General features: G+C 41.3%; 1 long non-coding RNA gene across 1 annotated transcript in view; it reads left to right on the plus strand.

Moving 5' to 3' along the window:
* The first annotated feature begins 707 nt into the window (after positions 1–707).
* The window catches only part of LOC115305952, a 28738-nt gene continuing 9318 nt past the window's right edge, over positions 708–20127 (plus strand). Inside the window, exons 1-2 of the long non-coding RNA XR_003915104.1 lie at positions 708–776; positions 14322–14406. This is a non-coding gene — a long non-coding RNA (uncharacterized LOC115305952). The remainder of the gene's footprint in view (positions 777–14321; positions 14407–20127) is intronic.

A 20127-nucleotide genomic window follows, 5' to 3' on the forward strand; every position in this document is an offset into this window, starting at 1 on the left:
CATTCAGATGCCCCGAAACTAATCTGTTTTACAAATCACCCAAGACCAGGCTTATATGAATAGGGTATTTTAACTCTACTTTTAAGAACTCCCAATACTCTATTTGGTCAGCTCCCTTTCATATAATTATTTTCTTCTCCTTAGGAAATATCACATTTCACATCAGGTTAACAGAGATAAATAAAAAGCCTAAGCAGGTAACTGTCTGGTAGGTATCCTACTTTCTGACTGTCTTCCGGACCTGATTCTACAGCAAGCCTGACCTCCCCAGACCTAGCTTAAATGGGGCTCCATTGAGAAAGGCAAGAAATGTGAATCCATGAATATTCACATATTCAGTAGAAAGTAAATCTAATGCATCAGCAGAGGACCAGACAAGTTATCCCACTGAGCTAGCTTGGCTCATCTCCCTCTCCAGTACTTTTCATGGCTGAGTTATATTTAATTGAAGGACAACTCGAAGGTTAGCAAACAAGGTGTGATCTAGTGTTACCCCAGCCGATAACAATTTTTGCTTTTCCACCTAGACCGAAGAGCCTGTCCCAAGGGCTGCCTCCATAGTGTCGGGGGCTAGCAGAACACTGCCTTTCTTCCAGCCTTCCCTGCCTTGACCACACCCCCCAATTTAAGGAGGCAGCTCTATTAGAAACATTATGGTCTTTGCATCCTCTATAGCCACTGAGCGGAGGATTCCCGCAGGTAGTTGGAAAGAGACCACAGACTTTGAGGGAAGCTCACTCAGGACCTTTTCTTCACCCAGTCTCTCCGGCAAAATAGTAAGTGAAGTGTGAGTTTCTGCTAAAACTTTGTTATTTTCCTTTCTCTTCTTTTTTCGTTTGTTTTATTCTGTGGAATTAAACAGTAAATTGATGGGGGCTTTCAGGACACAAGCGGATTTTCTTTTTCTCTTTTCACATTTTCTATATTTTCCATTTATAATTTTTCAAAAATACCTCCTAACCTTCTTAAAATAGTCTGAAATCAGAATGTTTCACTCTTTCCCCTGCTTTGTAAAAGCAAAATCATACACGTTTTAGAGACTCGCAGATTACTTGTCAGAAACTCTGAATTTTCTTTGCATATTGAAGCGGTTCCAAAGAAATAAAGCTGTAGTTAAACATAGCAATTCCTTCTTTTCCTTCTCTCACTCTTAGCAAGTCTATTGCTTTACTTTTCTTTTTTTTCTTTCCTTTTTTTTTTTTTTTTTTTTTTTTTTTTTTTTTTTTTTTTTTTTTTTTTTTTTTTTTTTTTTTTTTTTTTTAGCCTAGCAGCTTAATGAATTTTTGTGGAGAGGAAATTGCTACAGGAATCTTGCAAGGCAAACTCGCCAGGTTTTTGTTTGTTTGTTTTTTCCTTTTGTTTTTTTGTTTTTGTTTTTGTTTTTTTTGTTTTTGGTGTTTTTCCTTGTTTTGTGACTCCGAGTTCTTCAATATTTTACCTGTTTTGGGGGGCTGTAGCTGAGACAGGGAGAGTCTCAAAGTCGGGCGGGGTGGGGGGGATTTCTTCTCTCCACCGCAGAGCTGAACGTCAGTGGCACCGCTATGGAAAAGTAGGAGGTGTGGAATGGCCATTCCTCTCCACTCAGTGATTTTATCCAGCAATGCTGTGCTGTTAAAACATCCCTGTTAACCCCCTTTTAAGATCACATTTTATGTGAATGAACTGTTGAAAAGACTAGGCATTCACTTTTAGGTTCTCCTTATTGCCTTTTGGGGAAGTTTATTTTTTATTTTTTTCACCATTTTTTCCTTCATACCATTGCTGTGCTACTGAGACCTATTTGCTAAGCAACAGGAAATACAGATTATAAAATGATAATTATGGCCATTCCATTTGATTTGTAAAATGACTGACATTCTGACTCTTTCATCAGTTGTGGTTCTGGATTGCATCCTCTCTTTTTTTATCTATTAAAGGAAACCTTTTGCTCCTGCAGGCGAGGGCTATGCACGAAAGGAGGGCTGGTGGATGGCCACTGGTGCTACTGAGATTCTTCCTTACCTGTTGTTCCTGAACGGAGGGAAGGGAGAGCTAATGAGTTAATGTCTGCAAAGTGCTTTGAAGATGAAAAGCCCTTTTCATGTGTTCAGTATTGTAGTTATTAATATTAATATTTGAAGAAGCATGCTGCTTCTAATTGTAAATCAACAACTTCCATCCTTGCCAACTCCGTAGTGAGAAAACAAACAGTCAAGGCAGCCACGCAGCGTCTTCCGTCCTGGTTCCGCTGCGAGGATGAGGGAAGCAGAGAGTCTGATTGCAGACAGGGCATCTTTGCCTTTCAGGCTGCTTACACCAAGGTGCTAGTTGGTAGAGGTGCCAGAGGGTCCAGGAGCAGAGCCTGGAGGAAGGTGGGTAAAAAGTGTAATCCTTCATCATCTGATAATCTGTGACCTTGGAGTCACAGATTGACTCTGGTTAAGAGCATGGATTTGGGCCAACTGCCTGCTGCAGATTATAATAAAGTTCAAAGCCGAGTAGGGTCAGAACTGGAACCAGCGCTGGACTTGGAGTCTAGAAAGTGGATATGCATTTGGGTCCTATTAGAGATTGGCTTGGTAACTGGGAACCACGTATTTCACCTGTCTGTGCCTTGTTTTATTCATCCTAAAATGTGAATAATGATTTGTGTCCCACCTATTCCATAAAGATGGGAGACCAGAAGTAAATAACAGGAAGAATAAAAGTGCCAATCATGTTGAGGGATGGTCTAATAAATTGGGTGAGTGGGTGCAGGTCCTTAAGGGAGGGTGAGGTAGGAAACCGACAAACAAATGCTAGGGAAAATAATTGGCACTGACAATACTCTCTGATTCTCAAGGCACAACCGAATTTCTCACTGATAATTCAAATTCTGCCTTACCTCCCGATTCTGTTTATTGATGAAAAGATCTGTTTTCCACAGCAACTCTCAACTCTCCTTTTCTAATTACCCATTTATTTATTTTTTTTATGTTTATTTATTTTTGAGAAACAGAGAGCTAAAGCATGAGGAAGGGCAGAGAAAGAGGGAGACACAGGATCTGAAGACAGGCTCCAGGCTCTGAGCTGTCAGCACAGAGCCTGACGCGGGACTCAAACCCACGAACCGTGAGATCATTACCGGAGCTGAAGTCGGCCGCTTAACTGAGCGAAGGCGCCCCTAATTACCCACTTAAAATTCCCATTTCTGCATCAGGCGGCAGAAGGAAAGGTTATATCTCAGGAGCTGGTATATTGCTCCACCGTCCCTCCCCTCCCCCCATTTCTTTCTATATGGAAATGTAAAAGTATTTAGTATTCGAGCAAACTAAATGTGGTATGCAGCAACTCAGTGGCCTCTGAGGCAAAATTGGTGAGTTTTCAATCCTGGGGGAACTTAGATATGAAAATAACTCATTTTGGGGCGCCTGGGTGGCTCAGTCTGTTGGGCGTGCGGCTTCGGCTCAGGTCATGATCTCACGGTTTGTGGGTTCGAGCCCTGCGTCGGGCTCTGTGCTGACAGCTAGCTCAGAGCCTGGAGCCTGCTTCAGATTCTGTGTCTCCCTCTCTCTTTGACCCTCCCTAGCTCACACTGTCTCTCTCTCTCTCTCTCTGTCTCTCAAAAAGTAAATAAAAAGACAAAAAAATAAAAAAAAAAGAAAACAACTCATTTTATGTGTTTCATCTCCTTTGTTCCTGCTCTGCTGAAAATGTAGCTTTAGGGAACTCAACCATTTATTTATTTTGAGAGAGAGAGAGAGAGAGAGAGAGAGAGGGAGAGAGAGAGAGAGAGAGAACGTGAGCACGCCTGGATGATTGGGGGAAGGGCAGAGAGAAGGAGAGAGAATCCCAAGCAGTCTTCTTATAGTCAACACAGAGCCTGATTCCAGGCTCAAATTCAGGAAAGATGAGATCATGACCTGAGGCACAACCAAGAGTCAGATGCACAACTGACTGAACCACCCAAATGCCCCAGGGAACCTCAACCTTTTAATCTTGGTGATACAGGGGATATCGGACCTGGTTTCCTCCACTTCACCAGTGGAAGGATAAAAATTCTAATATTTACTGAGCACTTGGTTTGCTCCAGGGCCCTTGCTGAGTGCTTTGCACAGACTACTTCATTTAATCTACATTGAAATATTTGAGGTGGGCACTTTTGTTATTCCCATTTAACAGATGAAGACACTAAGGCTTAGTAATATGACCAATGTAGAAGAGGGACCTAATTAGAGCCAAGGGGATGGATGGGAGTCCAGACCTGGGGGCTGGTACTGTATCTCACAGGAACCTTAGTAGCTATGAGGTACTTACACGAGTTTAGGCTGTATTTTTCTGCTTAGACTGCTGATTTGGTCTTATATGGGAGAATGCTATGAATTTAGCTCTCTTTTCCAAAGGGGGACCTGCGGATCAATTATTCGTTGTTAGAGAGGAAGACTGACTCTGGAGAAAAGCTACAAGGTCTAGTTGACCAGATCAGCAAATCTTTCCTTCAGTCTCATGACAAGTACTGATTGAATTCCTATGCTGTGGTCCAGCCTTGTGTTGGGTGATACATGGATGCAGAAGGGACGATAATGAAAGTTTTGTTCCTAAAATCAACATAATTTGTTTTAGGAGACAAGATCAAACCTGAAAAGGAGTTGAAAATAAGAGACAATAGAAGTGTTAAGCGATGTGACCCAGTTTATGAGTGTTTTGGGACTTCAGATGGTGAGAATTGGTGTCTAGTGCACAGAAGGAAATACATTTCTGAAAAATTTTGTTTCTCAATGAAAAGGGTAGATTTGATATTCCACCTGGACAAGGGCTGCTGCTGTTTCAAGAACTCAGAGGAGAAGGTTTGGGTAGCACTAACTAGGATGAAAACCAAAAAGCAACCTTTTAGTGAAGATGTAAAGAAAATATTCTAGACGGAGAATATAAAGTCTCTGAATTTCCAAGCGATGGGGAAAAGTCGAAACCCAGAACTGTAGCTTTTTTTGCATTTCGAATTTTTTTAACATTTCATTTTGAAATAATCTCAGACGCATCAAAAGTTGCAAAACACAGATCAAAAAGTTTCCGACAGAAGTAAGTCCTTGAAAATTGTGAAAAATATAATTCAACTGACTTAATCATCTTTTTGGTGCCCCCAGCGATCTTTAATCCAAAAGGATTCCTGTCAATGGGGAGAGAACAGTGATGCCCATTTCTTGACGTGAGAGGCTAAGTAACTAAAACCACAGCTTCTTAGGAAAGGCAAGAGGCCTTGTCATATGTGGCCATCATGTGGCATGTGGCTTGGGAGACACGGACAGTGCTGAGTTGCATGTTCCCCTGGCCAGGCTCATATTGTAGCTAGGATAAAAATCAAACTTCTCCTCAGCCTGTGCTGGGCTCTGTCTCCTGGACACCTGCTTTGTTAGAATTGCTCATGAACTTAATCAAATTTGTCCAGACACTGCCATGCTACTCGAAGTGAGTTCTTCCCAGCTGCTGCATCCAGCAACTTGTGGGATCTTGTTAGAAATGCAGATTGTCAGGCAGTTTCTAAGACCTGCTGACTCAGGCTTAGCATTGTAACACAATTCTCAGGTGATTCCTATGCAAATCAGTTGGGGGAATTGTGGCTCTTAAAAAAAAAAAAGCCAAAACACAACAAAATTAAAAACAACGAACAAACAAAAACTCTTTCAATAATTTCCGTAGGAGCTTACTACTTGCTTATATTTATATCTATTTGCTAATGTGTTACTCCACGAAAGACTGATACTTATGTCAAAAAGATGTTGGTTTCACTCAGGATTTGGGCCCTGTGATCTTTCAATGAGTTTGCTTCTCGTTGCAAGAAAAATGCTTACTTCTTGGTTTTATGCATAACAATGATACAAACAGACTACCGTTCAACAGAAATGGTGGCTCTTTGCTTCAGTGAAATTCTTAACTAATGCTTATGGAAGGGAATCCTTTTTTGATTATTGAAATGCAAGCCCTTTAGAAAAAGAGACGAAGGATTTAGGCCATCTGGGTTCCAGCTATGGTACCTGAATGAATAGCCGCCTTGGGCAGTAAAAATAATAATTTATAAAAACCACTATGACTTAATTAGTGATTGCTTACTAATGTCAGTCACTGTGATAAAACTTTTATTTCATATAACCCTCCTCAATAATCCTGAAAAGGTTAGTATTATTATCTCCATTTTATAGTTGAGGAAACTAAGACTTTGTGAGGTTAAGAAACTTGCCCATGGCCGTTTGCTCAGTAAAGAGCTACAGGTTAACCTACTGTCTGTAACTGTAGAGCTCTTTATCACTAATAAACACTCACCTCTTTGAGCTTAGTTTATTGAAAGAAAAAAATGGCAGATTTGATGAATTTTTTTTCAACTCCAAAACTGACCGAATTTGTAAAGCCCTCTTTGTATAAGAATGGCAGCAAGCCGTTTAAGATTATGTTGAGAAATTTGAACCTTACAATTTGGGCAATAAAACAACCAAAACTCCCCCATGAAAATCACAATCAGACATAGTCCAAGAAGTTGCTTGCTGGATTTGAGAGATCTAAGGCAGCTGGCGTCCTTTAGTTCAGTTGGAAAAGGATATTATTAATATCTATCCTGTCTCCTTTCATCGTTCTCTGAGTATCTACCTCTGTGTATGCTGTCTCTCAGTTTTGTTGAGTGCTTCTTAAGAGCCAGAACCGTATCTAAATTCTAGATTATATCCAACATGCTCCACATGCTATAAGTTGAAAAGTAATTCTTTAAAATCCTAGACTCTTTAAAGATTTCTTTGGCAGCATCCATTGGGTTAGAGTTGACATTTTCAGTCTTGTAGGCCTTCCTCAGATTTGTCTTGGCCAAGAATCTCATACATATACCATGACCTCTACTACGTCTGTCATTGTGAAGTAACTGTCTTTTCTCTACCTTATTCTTTTTTGTTTCTAGTTTCTAGTAAAAGACCATTTTAATTTATCTATTCAGTGATCATTTGCTGAGTTTGATGGTGCAGTGTAGGGTTTGAGGAATAGCACTTGGAGACAAGGCTGTGGGCACTTTTACTGTAAACCAGTGTATTGAATGTTACCTTTAGCCTTCTGGAAAACGTTCCCACTTGAAACCTGGTTGGCTAGGAAAAGTAGAGTGTTAGGTTTTGCAAAGTTTCAGAGACTAGGATTGACACTGTGGTCATAAAATTCCTCTCATTTAATGGCAGGCAGGTTTTAATGTGTTCCCTTGATGTTTGTGAGAAGTGACTCCATTCTGCCCACTGTTCATAATGCCATTCCAGCAGTGTGACTGGGGAGGGACTCGTTTCCATGAGGAGGAAATATAAAATAGTCTACGAGGCACTTCTTATTTCCTAATTGCTATGGTATAGTAGACTAAAACCATCTTTTATTCTCTTTCTTTTTCAGGACATATTGATGAGCTAAGTCCTTGAGAAAGGGCAAAAAGTTATACTCATGCAGTAGTATGATAACATGAGTGTATTTTTAGTCTTGCAAGAAAGATTGGTTGAGCTCTGTCAATTCATACAGAACTTGAAAGTGTTATACTTGGTTAGGAGATGGGATTGGTGTAGAAAACTAGGAGATGAATGTGAGACATGTTCGTGCCTCTATTCAAGTAGGGCTTGGGGCACTAATTATCAGTGAAGGGGGGAGAAACAGAGACTGTGAGGTTAGCTATACCGTGAGTTGCTGTTTTCTGAATTTGGTAAAGGTGGTATATTTAGTTTAAAACACAGAAGCCAACAGCACATAAATCAGATCACTGCCTTTAGGGGTCAGGGCTGGCTACTTAAAGTAAGAAGGAATGTTTACTACTGTGATGCTGAAAAACCCAGTCAAGAAAATGAAGTTCTTATAGATAGATTGAGGAGCAAGGAAGAGAAACTGTCTCCAATCCTTCAAACTATTTTTCTTTTCTCCTTATTGCAACCACAAAGTTTCCTTGGGAAACTATCTGAATATGCTTAGATTGGAGTTCTTGGGGGAATTGAACTTGGTAGCTTTTGTTACACTGCCAGATCAAAGGAGAGATCCACTAAAATGATTTGAAAAATGCCAATGAATTACTCATAAGAGTTAGAGAGAAAATGATACAAGAGAATGGATAAACTTGTCAATCTCGTGCATTCATTAGTTTAGAGAAAAATACGATCCTGCTCATGGTTAACATTAAGGAAGTCTAAGCTTAGGGTTGCATATGAACAGGTCACCACAAATGATGACTTTTTTTTTTTTTTTTTTGGTCCTGAGCTCTCTTCACTCTCTTGGATATATATAGTCAGGCCCTGAATCCTACTGTTATGCATTCTAATTCTATTTCACGGACAGGTTCTTTCATTCAGTCAACAAACATGTTGCATGTCTACTATGTGACATATGAAAAGACCGACCCTACTCTTAAGCAACTCAGGATTCAGGAACAGAAACAGGTATCTGAATAATAGGATGTACTCTGAACCAAATACCAAATACCAAAGTAGGCACATTGTTATGGTGAGTCCTATGGAGAAGAGTCAAGAATGCCCATCTAACTGCTTAGGATGTTCAAAGAAAGCTTCCTGAACGAAGTAATGTTCAGTCTGAGTCTTTAAAAACAGATTTTCATGGCATTAAGAAAGAAGAAACTCAAACTCTATCCATTGGAGATTCATGGTATTGCCTTGATAACATAGATGACAATGTCTTTAGTTTGGCAAAGATTCCACTATTTTTCTTTGATTGTATAATCCTTTTTAGAGGTCATATTCTTTTTCTCTTGCATTCTAGACTGAAAGGGTGTCTTTTTAATTCAAATATATGGGAATCATAAATAGTTGATATTAGGAGAAATTCTAATTGCTAATCTATTTAAATTTTGCATAGCAACTTATCTACATTATCCACATGTCATGGCTTAATTCCAGTTGAATTGCCCACCTGCAGTGTTTATATCTAGGATACATGGTAGCCATGATTCCTGACCTATGAAGGTAACAGGGAGGCTAGGGGGTAATGTCAAATTGAAAACACAATGCCTTCGTTGGTGGCTGTAAAATTTTGGCTTCTCTGTTATGGAAGGCAGTTTGTACGCATTCTTTGTCCCAATAATTCCACTTTTAGATATTTAATGAGAAGAAAAAACACTTTAGGAGTTTTTAGAATGACAAAGAATTGGGGACAAATTGATTATACCATAATAAGCGGCTCCTTAAGAAAACAATAAGGCGCCCATATAATAGAATACTTGACAACCATAATCTTTGGAATGTAAAGTTATATTTCTTTTTTTAAAAATATTTTTAATGTTATTTATTTTTGAGAGAGAAAGATAGGGTGAGTGGGGGTAGGGGACAGAGAGAGAGGGAGACAGAGAATTTGAAGCAGATTCCAGATTCTGAGCTATCAGCACAGAGCCCAACGTAGGGCTAGAACTTGCAAACCGAGAGATCATGACCTGAGCTGAAATCGGTTGCTTAACTGACTGAGCCATCCAGGCGCCCCTGTAGAGTGATATTTCTTGACAAAGAAAAATATTCATAGCATTATGTCAGATGTCAGTGAAAGAAGCAGATAGCAAAATAGCATGCAGAGAATTATATCATAAAAGTAAAATTATGATCATATGTATATGTTATACCTACATTTGTAAAGACACATGAAAAATACACAGAGCAACTTTGAACAGAGGTTTAGACCTCTAGAAGGTGGGATTTTGGGTGGCTTTGGCATTCATCTTAGACATTTTTGTATTTTTAGTGTAATTTTTTTCAATAAATATGTATTCTGTTGCCCAAAGCAATCATTTGCAAAAGAAAAAAGTGTTTAAGTACAGTTTACTGGGTTATTTCCCTTAAAGGCATAGTCACTCCTGGAAAAGCACACAACCCAAGATGAAAAACACTAAGTGATGTCACATTGCTTCACTAGAAACACAGCCAAGCAGGAGCAGAGTTGATGTGAACCGGGTTCAGTCTTTATGAAGACCTTGTCTCTTTGGGATTTCCTACGACTGAGATCTGGTCTGGTGCACCCCTCTCCCTCCCCAGCCTCTCTGTACTCTGGGCATCACCCACACCCCTGCCCCAGAAAGATCTGGGTGAAGGCAGTGTCAGCCTGCAGGTCTGGCCCAGGCACTGGGCTTGTGGAGGGTGGAAAGCTCCAGAAATGGTCAGTAGCATGCCCTACGAAGACCAGAGCTCTCCCCCGAGTTCCACAGAAAAGTATTCAAAACCCACTATCAGACTGATACACCCACATAAACCAAATTGTTATCTTTTTTTGTCCTCTGAAGAGATTGAGAGTTTTTCTCTGGAAAATCTGGGATGTGAGGAAAGAGTAGCCCAGGAGAGGGGAGTTGAAGACTACCTCAGTCTGACCAGTTTACAGGGTTGCCTGTGTCTTTCTCCTTATCTGTAAAAAAGGGACTTAAGTGAGTTAAAGGGCTAGTACAAGCTTTCTAACATAACTCTAAGAGTCAACAAGTATCTGTGTGCTGATCTCCTACCAGCACTAGCGTTGGGGCCAGGGTTATGGAGTGAAGAGTGGACAAAGTCCTTGCCCCGAGGAGGCTTACATTCCAATGGGGGATGACTTGGTGAAGCAATAAACAAGCAACTAAGTGTCAGAGCAGGGACAGGGAACTGTTCTCCATATGGGGTGGCAGAAAGCGCTTCTGTGAGAAGGGGACATGAGTGATGAATGCTTAGGAATGGGTCACCCAGCAAACCTTATGATGTCAAGCAGATCTTCGTTGAGATCTGCAATCTTTTCAGTTCCTCTGGGTTGAAAATCGAATGTACATCTGATCTGCTTTATATTTTTGGTCTTTCGAGACCAATTCATTCTTTCATTCACTAATTATAAAAAGAAAAAAAGGAATTCTCTGATGCTCTCTAGTCTGTCTTCAATTCTGGGGACACAAAGATGAAAAAGTATAGTGCCTACCTTTAAACAGCTCCGAGTTTAGTGAGAGAGGCAAATAGAAACAGATGTTTATAAAACAGTGTGTAATGCACAGTGATGGCGGGCCCCACAGGGAAAGGGGATCCACCCCTGGCTGGGGTGAAGGGTGGTGCAGAAAGGGTTCCTGGGAGCCAGAACTTCTTGAGATGAGCCTTAAAGCTGGAGGAGAAGCTGGTTGATGGCTAGGGAGCACGAGGGCAGAAGGGCATTTCTATCAGAGGTGATCACAGGAGAGAGGGGCCAGGACGTGAGAACTGGCACCAGGAGCTTATGGGAAGAGCAGGAATTCCATGTTTGGGGGAGCAGAGGCACAGTGGTGTGTGGGGATCATGAGGCCCGAGACGTGGGAGTGCCGCTCGTGGTGGCCAGTGCCGCTCGTGGTGGCCAGAGCAGCATCCTGAGGATAAAGTCACTTCATTCACATTTATTTGCTGCTCTGGCATTGCTGGTCCTATTCAGGAAAAATGAATTCAGCTCTTCAAAACTCTGTTATCAACTGTTCACATTGTTTCTGCATTCTGTCAGGCCCATGGCTACTTCTAGGCTGGGTAGTAAATCTTAAATCACACAGTTGTTTTGTATTTAGGTAATAAACGTTTATAAGGCCAAGAAAAAAAAATGTTGGTCCAGCTGATGTTTAATGTTACGTGGGAGGGAATTCTCTTTGGCCAACAAGTAAAAAAAAAAAAAAAAAGTATCACTCAGACACTCCTCTTGCTTTTTCTGAAAGGGTTTAGGTCCTGAGCAGCTGTTCTGTGTCACAATCTACAAGTAGAAAAAGGGTGAGTTCTTTTTTTCTTTTTCCAAAAAATAATACAGCAGTAATCCATTTCTGTCCCAGAGTTATTTCCTGAGATGAGGGCCCCCGAGTGCCCTGGCAACTCCCTCTTTTCAGCTTCCTCCCTGGGTGAAGGGCTTTTCCCCAAGGGAAGTGTCATTCATATAACGAAGCTGCAGGAACACAGTCTCTGCACAGAATGCGCCATATGTGGGGCCGTAGGTTTCCTCCCGCACTCTGTCAATTGGAAAGAGAAAACATTTCCACTGGACCTTTTCCGCAGGCTATGCAAGGAGTGTTTGGCTGGCTGACTGAAACTCTTGATGCCTGTGAGCCAGGCTTTAGGACAAGGCTACCCCTTCCAAAAATCCTTTTTCTTACAAATATATAAATAATATGGGAATTCACAAGAGTACAGGTCTTTCTGCTGCTTGTAGGAGAAGAAGGGTCACTCATAGGGCCATGTGGTCACACCTCGCCCTATGCAATCTTCCATGATTTCCCATTCCCCACACCCAGCAAAATTGCATATTTTTCCCATATTGTTGGTAAATTACTCATCACATTATATTATAGCTATATGTAAGTCTGTCTTCTCCACTGCCTGAAGATAGAGACACTCTTCCTCAGCTTTATTCTAAGTCAGAGAGGATGTAAGGTCCATGAGATCAGGGTTCTTTGTTTACCAGTGTGTCCCAAATGCCCAGAACTGTGTCTAGCACAGAGCAGGCACATAGTAGCTATTTACTGAATGAATAAAAAAGTTCCTAACAAAGGAAGTTGTCTCTGTGCTTGTTGAATGAATGGTGGAGGTCTATGATATCTCAGCGGATCCATTGGAGCTTTGTGAAGGACACTGGAGGGCTGAATGGCTGGCACAAACAGGGCCCCGTACCTGGCCATTTCCCAAAGGTATAGCTGCCCTGCAGGGCTGGAGGGATGGGCAACGTTTCCCTAGGGAATCTGATCATGGTTAACCCATTCTCAGTATGACATACTCCATATTGTTCCCTTGCAAATCTCATCTGTGAGTAGATCAAAAATGGGGATGAATAGACTTTGAAGTGGGGATGTATAGACTGATGAGGATTCATTGGGACCTTTGCACTTGATTTCAAGATTAAAAGTAAGGAAGGGAACATTGAACTCATTGAGACCATCTTCAGAATGTATGGTCAGGGCCAGCCCATGCTGAGCTATGTTGTATGTACCTTATTTTATGGTCAGTGCCCAATGCAGTCTGATACATGGCAGCTGCTCATTATTTTGAGGAACAAGTACTGAGTAGGTGACCACTGATAACAGATACTAACAATGTCCTTGGACTAGCACACTTGCCTCTTTTTCTGCTCTTCAGCTTCACCACCAGGTGTTCTTCCAGGGGCCATTTTGTCTGCATTTTTTTTGTGGAGAAAATGCATCATAAGAAAAGTAAAGTTTTAGTTAAAAGCAAATAACTAAAGTTCTGGGGTAAGTTGTGTCTTTAGAAGGTTTTTAGCTTACTGATCTCAACCATATGATATTAGCTGCTCTATGATTGTAGTCTTTGGTGGGTATAATTTTCTATTGCTGAGTCTGTTTAGCTATATCATTTAAATATATTTCATATGAAGGAAGATCTGCTCATTGGCTGGCACCTGAGTGAAGACAATGAATCAAAACCACAAATTGAACACAAGACATATAGTACTCTTTTATTCTTGAAATGTGCCAATGGCTTTACGTATTAGCAGGAGTAAAGGAAAAGACAAATAAGAACCAAAAAGCAGTGGAGTTGAAACTAAAATATCACTTCTTAAACAATAGGAATTTGCCCTTCAAATGGTGTGCCTAGGAACTTAATCTTGTAAATCATTTAAGAAAGACTTTTTTAAAGTATATAATGTTGATTTTATTGAAGTGTGTGAACTAATGCACTTTAGAAAGCATTTGGATCAACAGAAATATTTGATACATAAATGATTTTCCTGATGACCAACAGCCAGCTGGAAAATCCCTTCAGCCAGAACATTCCTCAAGTGTTCTTGACATCCAGATTTTCAATGTAGATAACAGTTCTGGACAAGAATTATTTAATAGCATTTCTCCTTTCTTTTTTTTCCCCAGATGAATAATGTTCAATCCCTTTTTCAGGGCTTCTCTCTATTTATCTGTGTCTTGAAGTCCTGGCTGATGTGTCTCTTCGACAGGGCTTTTCCGTCCTTCTTCCCATCAGAACTTTCTTTATTTACTCCTTTATTCATTAACTCATGCCACACCTGTGTGTTGAGTGCCTGCTATGTGCAAGAGCTGGCTGGGGTGGAGGGACAGTGATATGGATGAGGCTGTTACCAAAAATGACACATAAGACCTGGTCGTTGTCCAGAAAACCTACAAAAGGGTCTTTTTATAGATACTGTTACTGCTCACAGAAGCTATCCTGCTGCCTTGGGGTCAAGAGACAGCTCTGTCTGGGGTCTGCCCATTCTCTGTGTGCCAGGTGTCCCCTTATTTTACCTTTCCGAATTTTAGTTTCCTTCTCTGTAGCATAAAGAGGTGAACTCTATGGTTCCTTAGGAGACATTCAGTTGTAAGATTCAAATCCACTGCAGTTTCTAGCACACATGTTGGTGCTCAGTGAAGACTTTCTCCCACGCAGGTGCTGAAGGCTGAGGATGAGCTACTTTGTGGATTCCATCATGAGTGGCCCTGCTCCTTATTCTGCAGTGCGTCCTGCAGTGGCGGTAAGTGGGGCCCCTCCTGGTCCTCCCTTTGCCCACCTTCCTTTCCTGTCTTCCCCTTGCTTCCTGAATCCTAACCTCTCCTGGACAGAGAACTGGGGACCCAACTCCAAAGCTGGAATCAACCTAGAATCTTTTGGAGGAGCTAAACTGTGAGATTATCTGTCTTCTTCTCAGCATATCAAATAAAAATCCAAGACTGATGGATTTGCTCACAAAGGTGTTTTTAAAAATATGTTTGTGTTTCAGAGAATATGACTCAAACATGATTAATGGTGAGAGCCAGGGGAGTTTTTATTACTCAGTTCATTTGGGGAAGATTTATCACATATTGAATAAGCTAGATAACACAAGCTGTATAATCACAGAATTTAAAACCATAAATGTAATAGTAACTTTATAGGAAAATTTCATGACTATCAGAACAAGAGAGGTAAAAGGAACTTTACAATAGGACTAGTTAAATTCCTTGTCCTCAGGAAAGAAGACTCTAGCCCAAGCTATGTGCTGATCAGTAGAAATGTTTAGATGAATTTCTTATAAATGTATTGTGTGAGCAATTCCATAATGTTATTGATCCATCCCAATGTTAAATGAAGCTTTAATATTAGTTAATGTATTATTAACTATTCATTCCTATTTCTGTACGTTTTCATACAAAGACAACCAACAGAAATGTTGAGCTTTTTTCACTTACTCTGGAAATGGACAGATGAGTTTACTGTTAATCCTTTGCAGTACATTTATGGATCTAAATAGATACCAATAGACCAGAGCTCTTTTCTGACTCCAGTCTTAGACTTTCCTGTCTGTGGTTCTGCAGAATTTGTAACACTGGTGGCCTGAAGTTAACCATGGCTTCTCACTGTAATGGTCTATTGAAAGATTTGATGTGTTTGAAAATGATTCTCTGTAGCATTAAAAAAAAAGAATTGCTCAAAAGCTGTTCTGTGTTCAAGGAGTGATTATCGCATTTCTCTTTCTTGGCTATTCTGAAACACCTGTTTGGGGTTTTTTTCTGTTTTAAATGACTTCTATTTTCATAGAAACACCATTCACTTTTCTAAAAAGGTAGAATCAGGAAAAAGTTTAGAGTACAGTGACCAGCAGAAATATGTTTAGAAACACACACTCACACAACAAGTCCAGACCAGCAGTCTCTCAGTTTTGCTTTGTAGGAGTTGCCAAGAGCCTTGGACTTGCAGGTCACATAAAGGGCTGGAAAAATCTCCAGGGAAAAGCTCCTCCTGCTTCTCAAACAGACGTTATCATCTGAGGTCAGCACAAATGACACTAACTTTTTCTTAAAGATGATATTGTGAAGATTTGTTAAAACAAAGAAAGGATACAGCAATTTCAGGGCAAAATATATCATTGGCTTGGAAGAAGAGATTTAAATACCAGCCTATGTTAACTCTCTTTAGCAGTACTGTAATCAAATTAAACAAGATTAATAACTTCTCTTAAGAAGCAATGCCATGCAAATTTTGTATTTATTATAATTTTGACACCAAAATAAATTTTTATTTTAAGTGTTCAAACTACAGCTATAGTATTAAATTATCCTTGACAGGGTAGCTGGAAATTGTATGAAATTAGAAAACCAAAACCCAACTCTGGGTACATGTTTTCAACAAATGACCCCACCCCCAACTGTATACTCTGGCTAGTTTTAATGCATTTTAAATGGTTTCCACTGGTTTCAAAACAAAGAATGCATTTACCCCTAAACCCAACAGCCATATCTGAAAAGCATTATCAGCCTGTGGGATCCTTTCACTGTGAACTTAAGAATTACTTGGGTAAAAGCAGAAGGTTGCGTAAGAGAACTGCTAAGTTACTGCTCTAGCACTTTCATGCATCACTTCTCTTTGGGCCTCAGTTTCTCCATCCCTGGGACTAGTTAGGCAACCTTTCAGAACCGTAGAGCAAGCAAAGTCCTGAAACTTCCTTACATACACTCTCCCTAATACAAATAAATAAACAAACAAACAAACAAATAAAATCTATCAGTACAAACACAGGCTCAATAATCCAGCTCCTACAGATAACCCCCAACCTCAGCTTGCTGTAAGAAACAGCCGAAGCATCTGTAACCTTGGGACATTGGCATTATTGAAACTAACAGATCTCACACCCTCGATCCTAATCTAAGATTTTGTGAAGGAGTGAGCTCAGATTCATTAACTTTTCCAGACAAAGTCAAAGCTGCAGGCACTGGCTTTTGGAGCCTCTCTCTCTATAGATCAAGGAAAGGTACTTAATCCAATAATCCATGTCCTCCTGCCTGGTGCCCTGGGCTCCAATTTGGTTAGGCTGGGCCACCAAGAAAATAAACTCTGTCTCAGGTATGGAAAACTGTAGAGAAGCAAGTTTTTAATAGGGCTGATACTGCCACCCCCCCCCCCCCCGCCCCGCTGCTCCTGGGGCTTTTCAGTGGTATTTTTAATTGTCAAAACTTGGTGGTGGCGTTCCCTGGCATTTGGGGGTAGGGGACAGCGATGCAGCTAGCCACCTCCACAATACACAGTACAGTCCCCACGGCAAAGAATTATCCATCCCCAAACGTCGGTAGTGCTGAGGTTGACATGCCCTGATTTCAGCCGCCCCCTGATCAAGTGTGAAGGCAGCATGGTGCTACGTGCACAGGTTGGTCTAAGAAGGAGTTGGCCACTTGTCAATGATTGCTTAAGAAGGGGGAATCTTAGAAAAGAAAAACAAGTGAGGATATATTCATGTTGTGAAGGGTTCTACTTAGCATGGTGCTTTAACTGTTAGATCTAAAGTATGCTTCGATCAAAATCAGAATATGAATACTTCTTAGTCCCTGAAGCCTGCTAATTATGATTCATTATTCATAAATTAGAGGTAGCATTAGCATTATTTAATCATGCCTTATACCAGAAGAATGCTTACAATTATCACAGCAACCACTAGAAACTTCGTGCCACAGTCAGGGAATAACCATTTTATATAGATCTCACAATATCTGCCTCAGGGTCCCTTTGTCAAAGCCAGGATACATGCTTTCCCCTTTGTAAGGTCAGTTCTTCAGGAGACCATGGTAATGAATGAGGTGATGTCATAGCCAGGGGATAGAGTGGCAGTGCTCTTTGGAGTTGTCTGGCCATTGTGTGGGAGGAGGTGACGTTTTTCAGGTACGAATATGGGTTATGTGTCAGGGACCCTTTCATCCAAGGGGAGGAAGCGCTCCTTCCTGTTATGCTACCTCAGCAAGCCTATGGTGAGCCCTGGAAGTCCCCAGCAGTGCTGCTGCCTTTATCCTCCCCTGCGTCATCCTCTCCTTCAGGCCACTCTGGCTGCAGAGCTGGGGGAGGGCAGGAATGGGGAGCCACTCCTGGTTTTGACCAAACATGTCACAGTCCTTGGCCACCTTGAAAGAGAGGAGGATGTGTGGGAGGTCTTCAGGGATTAATGACCCCTGGGCCATGCAAACTTTAGGAAGCACCTTCAACTATTCAGAGGAAAGGAACAGAACTGCCCACTCACCTCCTGTCAGAGTGCAGGCCTTTGGGGACAGAGCAATCTGCTGGGGCAAGAGCGGCTTCCAGAGTGTCAGATCCCTCAGGAGGTTGATCTAAAATGCCAAAAACGTCCTAGGATAAGGCTCTGGGTTTAGGGAACATCCCATGCAGTCTGAGGTGGTATAATTGCATTAAAAACTTGACATTCTTTTTCTGGATCCAATTTTTTTCTCTTATTAATATGGCGACCATATTTCCTGAGTGAAAAGAAGTGTTTCAGAAACTGTCCAACAAAAGACTGTTTTCTGACTTGCGACTTTGTTTTTCATGTTTATTTATTTTGAGAGAAAGAGCGCAGAAGCAGAGGATGGGCAGACAGAGAGGATCCCAGGGAGGCTGTATGCTATCAGCACAGAGCTCAACACAGGGCTCCATCTCACAAATCCTGAGATCATGACCTGAGCCAAAATGAAGAGACAGATGCTCAGCCAACTGAGCCACCCAGGCATTCCTGACTTGTGACTTTATTATATGAATGGTATGAATGGGATCATATCTGCTAGACACTTAGTTGCTATTACTGTATAGAATAACATGGTATGAAGCCAGGGGTATTTCACCCAGTAAATTGGGTGATGGACAGATTTATGCCAGAGTGCATGTCAAATATCAGCTTTCTAGGGGACAGAGGAAGGCTGACAGCCACTAACTGGTTTTAGACATTGGCCTTTGTCCTTCCTGTGCTTTTCCAGTGGAAATTTTGGTGCTGGCCGGCCTTCTGAATCTCCAGTGTGGTATTTGGAAAAGGGAGTAGCATGGCCATGGGGCTTAGCTAAGCGCATTGCAAAGATGAGCTCTAAACCGTGCCCTCAGACATAGCTGCCTAGCACAGAGAACCTTGAGGCTGAATCTTGCCAATGACCTCGCGACATGAGTGACTCCTCTTTTGTACATATTCTTTCTTCCTTTCATCACGGACTGATTGGTTTTTTTGACGCATAACGCTATTTCTACCTTTTGATGCTTGGTGAGATGGAAGGGTGGCCCGCTTTACTCCTGCCTCTTTCACAGGAGACATGAGACAGAGCCTTCAGTCCTGGGCCAGGCAGCTGTGGAATGCAGCCCAACTAACTATAATGGAAAGCACTTTGGAGTCAGAGAGATCTGGGTTAAATTCTGGTCTGTTCCTCCTTAGCCATGTGACCTTGGACAAATTTCTTAACCTCTCTGAGCTTCAGTGTCCTCTTCTGTATAAAAGGCAGAGTATAACTTGCCATGTGAGGTCATCATGATAGTTATATAAAAAAATCCATGTCGAGTGCCTCCCACAAAGAGGACTTCAGCTGGTCCTCTCTCCTGTATGCTCACCATCTCCTCTCTGCTTTTCTCTGGACTTTTCGACTGTGTTGGATGGAAACATGGAGGGAGGAGTGGAGACGATTCCACTTATTGTCCATACAATGGTGTTAGCAGAACAAGATGGGGTAAAGATGGAGACATTCTTATTGAGCAAACTCCTTGCTTCATCACTACCCTGTGCTAGAAACAGCTCCCTTGCCACCAGATCAAAGTTTTCTTGTAATGGGCTGGTGGTTTACAACCCCATTGTGTAAACAGACCTGGTTCTCTTATCTTGAGTAATTGCAGTTTAATTGGGGCTCCTTGGGCAGCAATTCCCTTCTTAGTCAGGGCTGTTCGCACACACTTCACCTCCACCCTGCATGCCTCAGGATTCCAGCTTTTGAGTGGTCACTGGGGAGTCTGTGCTGTCCCTGCCCTTCTTGGGAAGGGCTCATGCTTGTCACTGACTGTGGAGCCTAGCACAGACGCCCGTTCCTTCTCTCTGCAAGTCCTGGAGAACAATGGATAAAGCATTTGGGATTAGAGAAGTGAAAACATGCAAGAGAAATTTGGAATATAAATGGATATTTAGTGCTGGTCAGAAAAATGGCAGGAAAGAGTGATAATGTATATTTTTCCAACATCTGAAAAAGTGGGGCTTTTCTAAGATACTGGGTTCAGTCAGCACAATCTTGAGAATTTCAGAGCCAGGACACAGCCTATAGACCATCTCCCGATATCAGGAAATTAAGATTGTAAGAGATTAAAGAAGCTGCCTGAGTTTACAGAGCTGGCGAGAAAGTGGAGTGTGACCCAGATCTCCTAACTCTGGGCTAAGGACACTTCTTACTGTGGAATTTATCTTAATCACTTTTTAGATATGTGGTAATGTGAAAAA

The sequence above is a fragment of the Suricata suricatta genome, chromosome 11 (assembly GCF_006229205.1).
Source record: "Suricata suricatta isolate VVHF042 chromosome 11, meerkat_22Aug2017_6uvM2_HiC, whole genome shotgun sequence".
NCBI classification, from domain to species: domain Eukaryota; kingdom Metazoa; phylum Chordata; class Mammalia; order Carnivora; family Herpestidae; genus Suricata; species Suricata suricatta.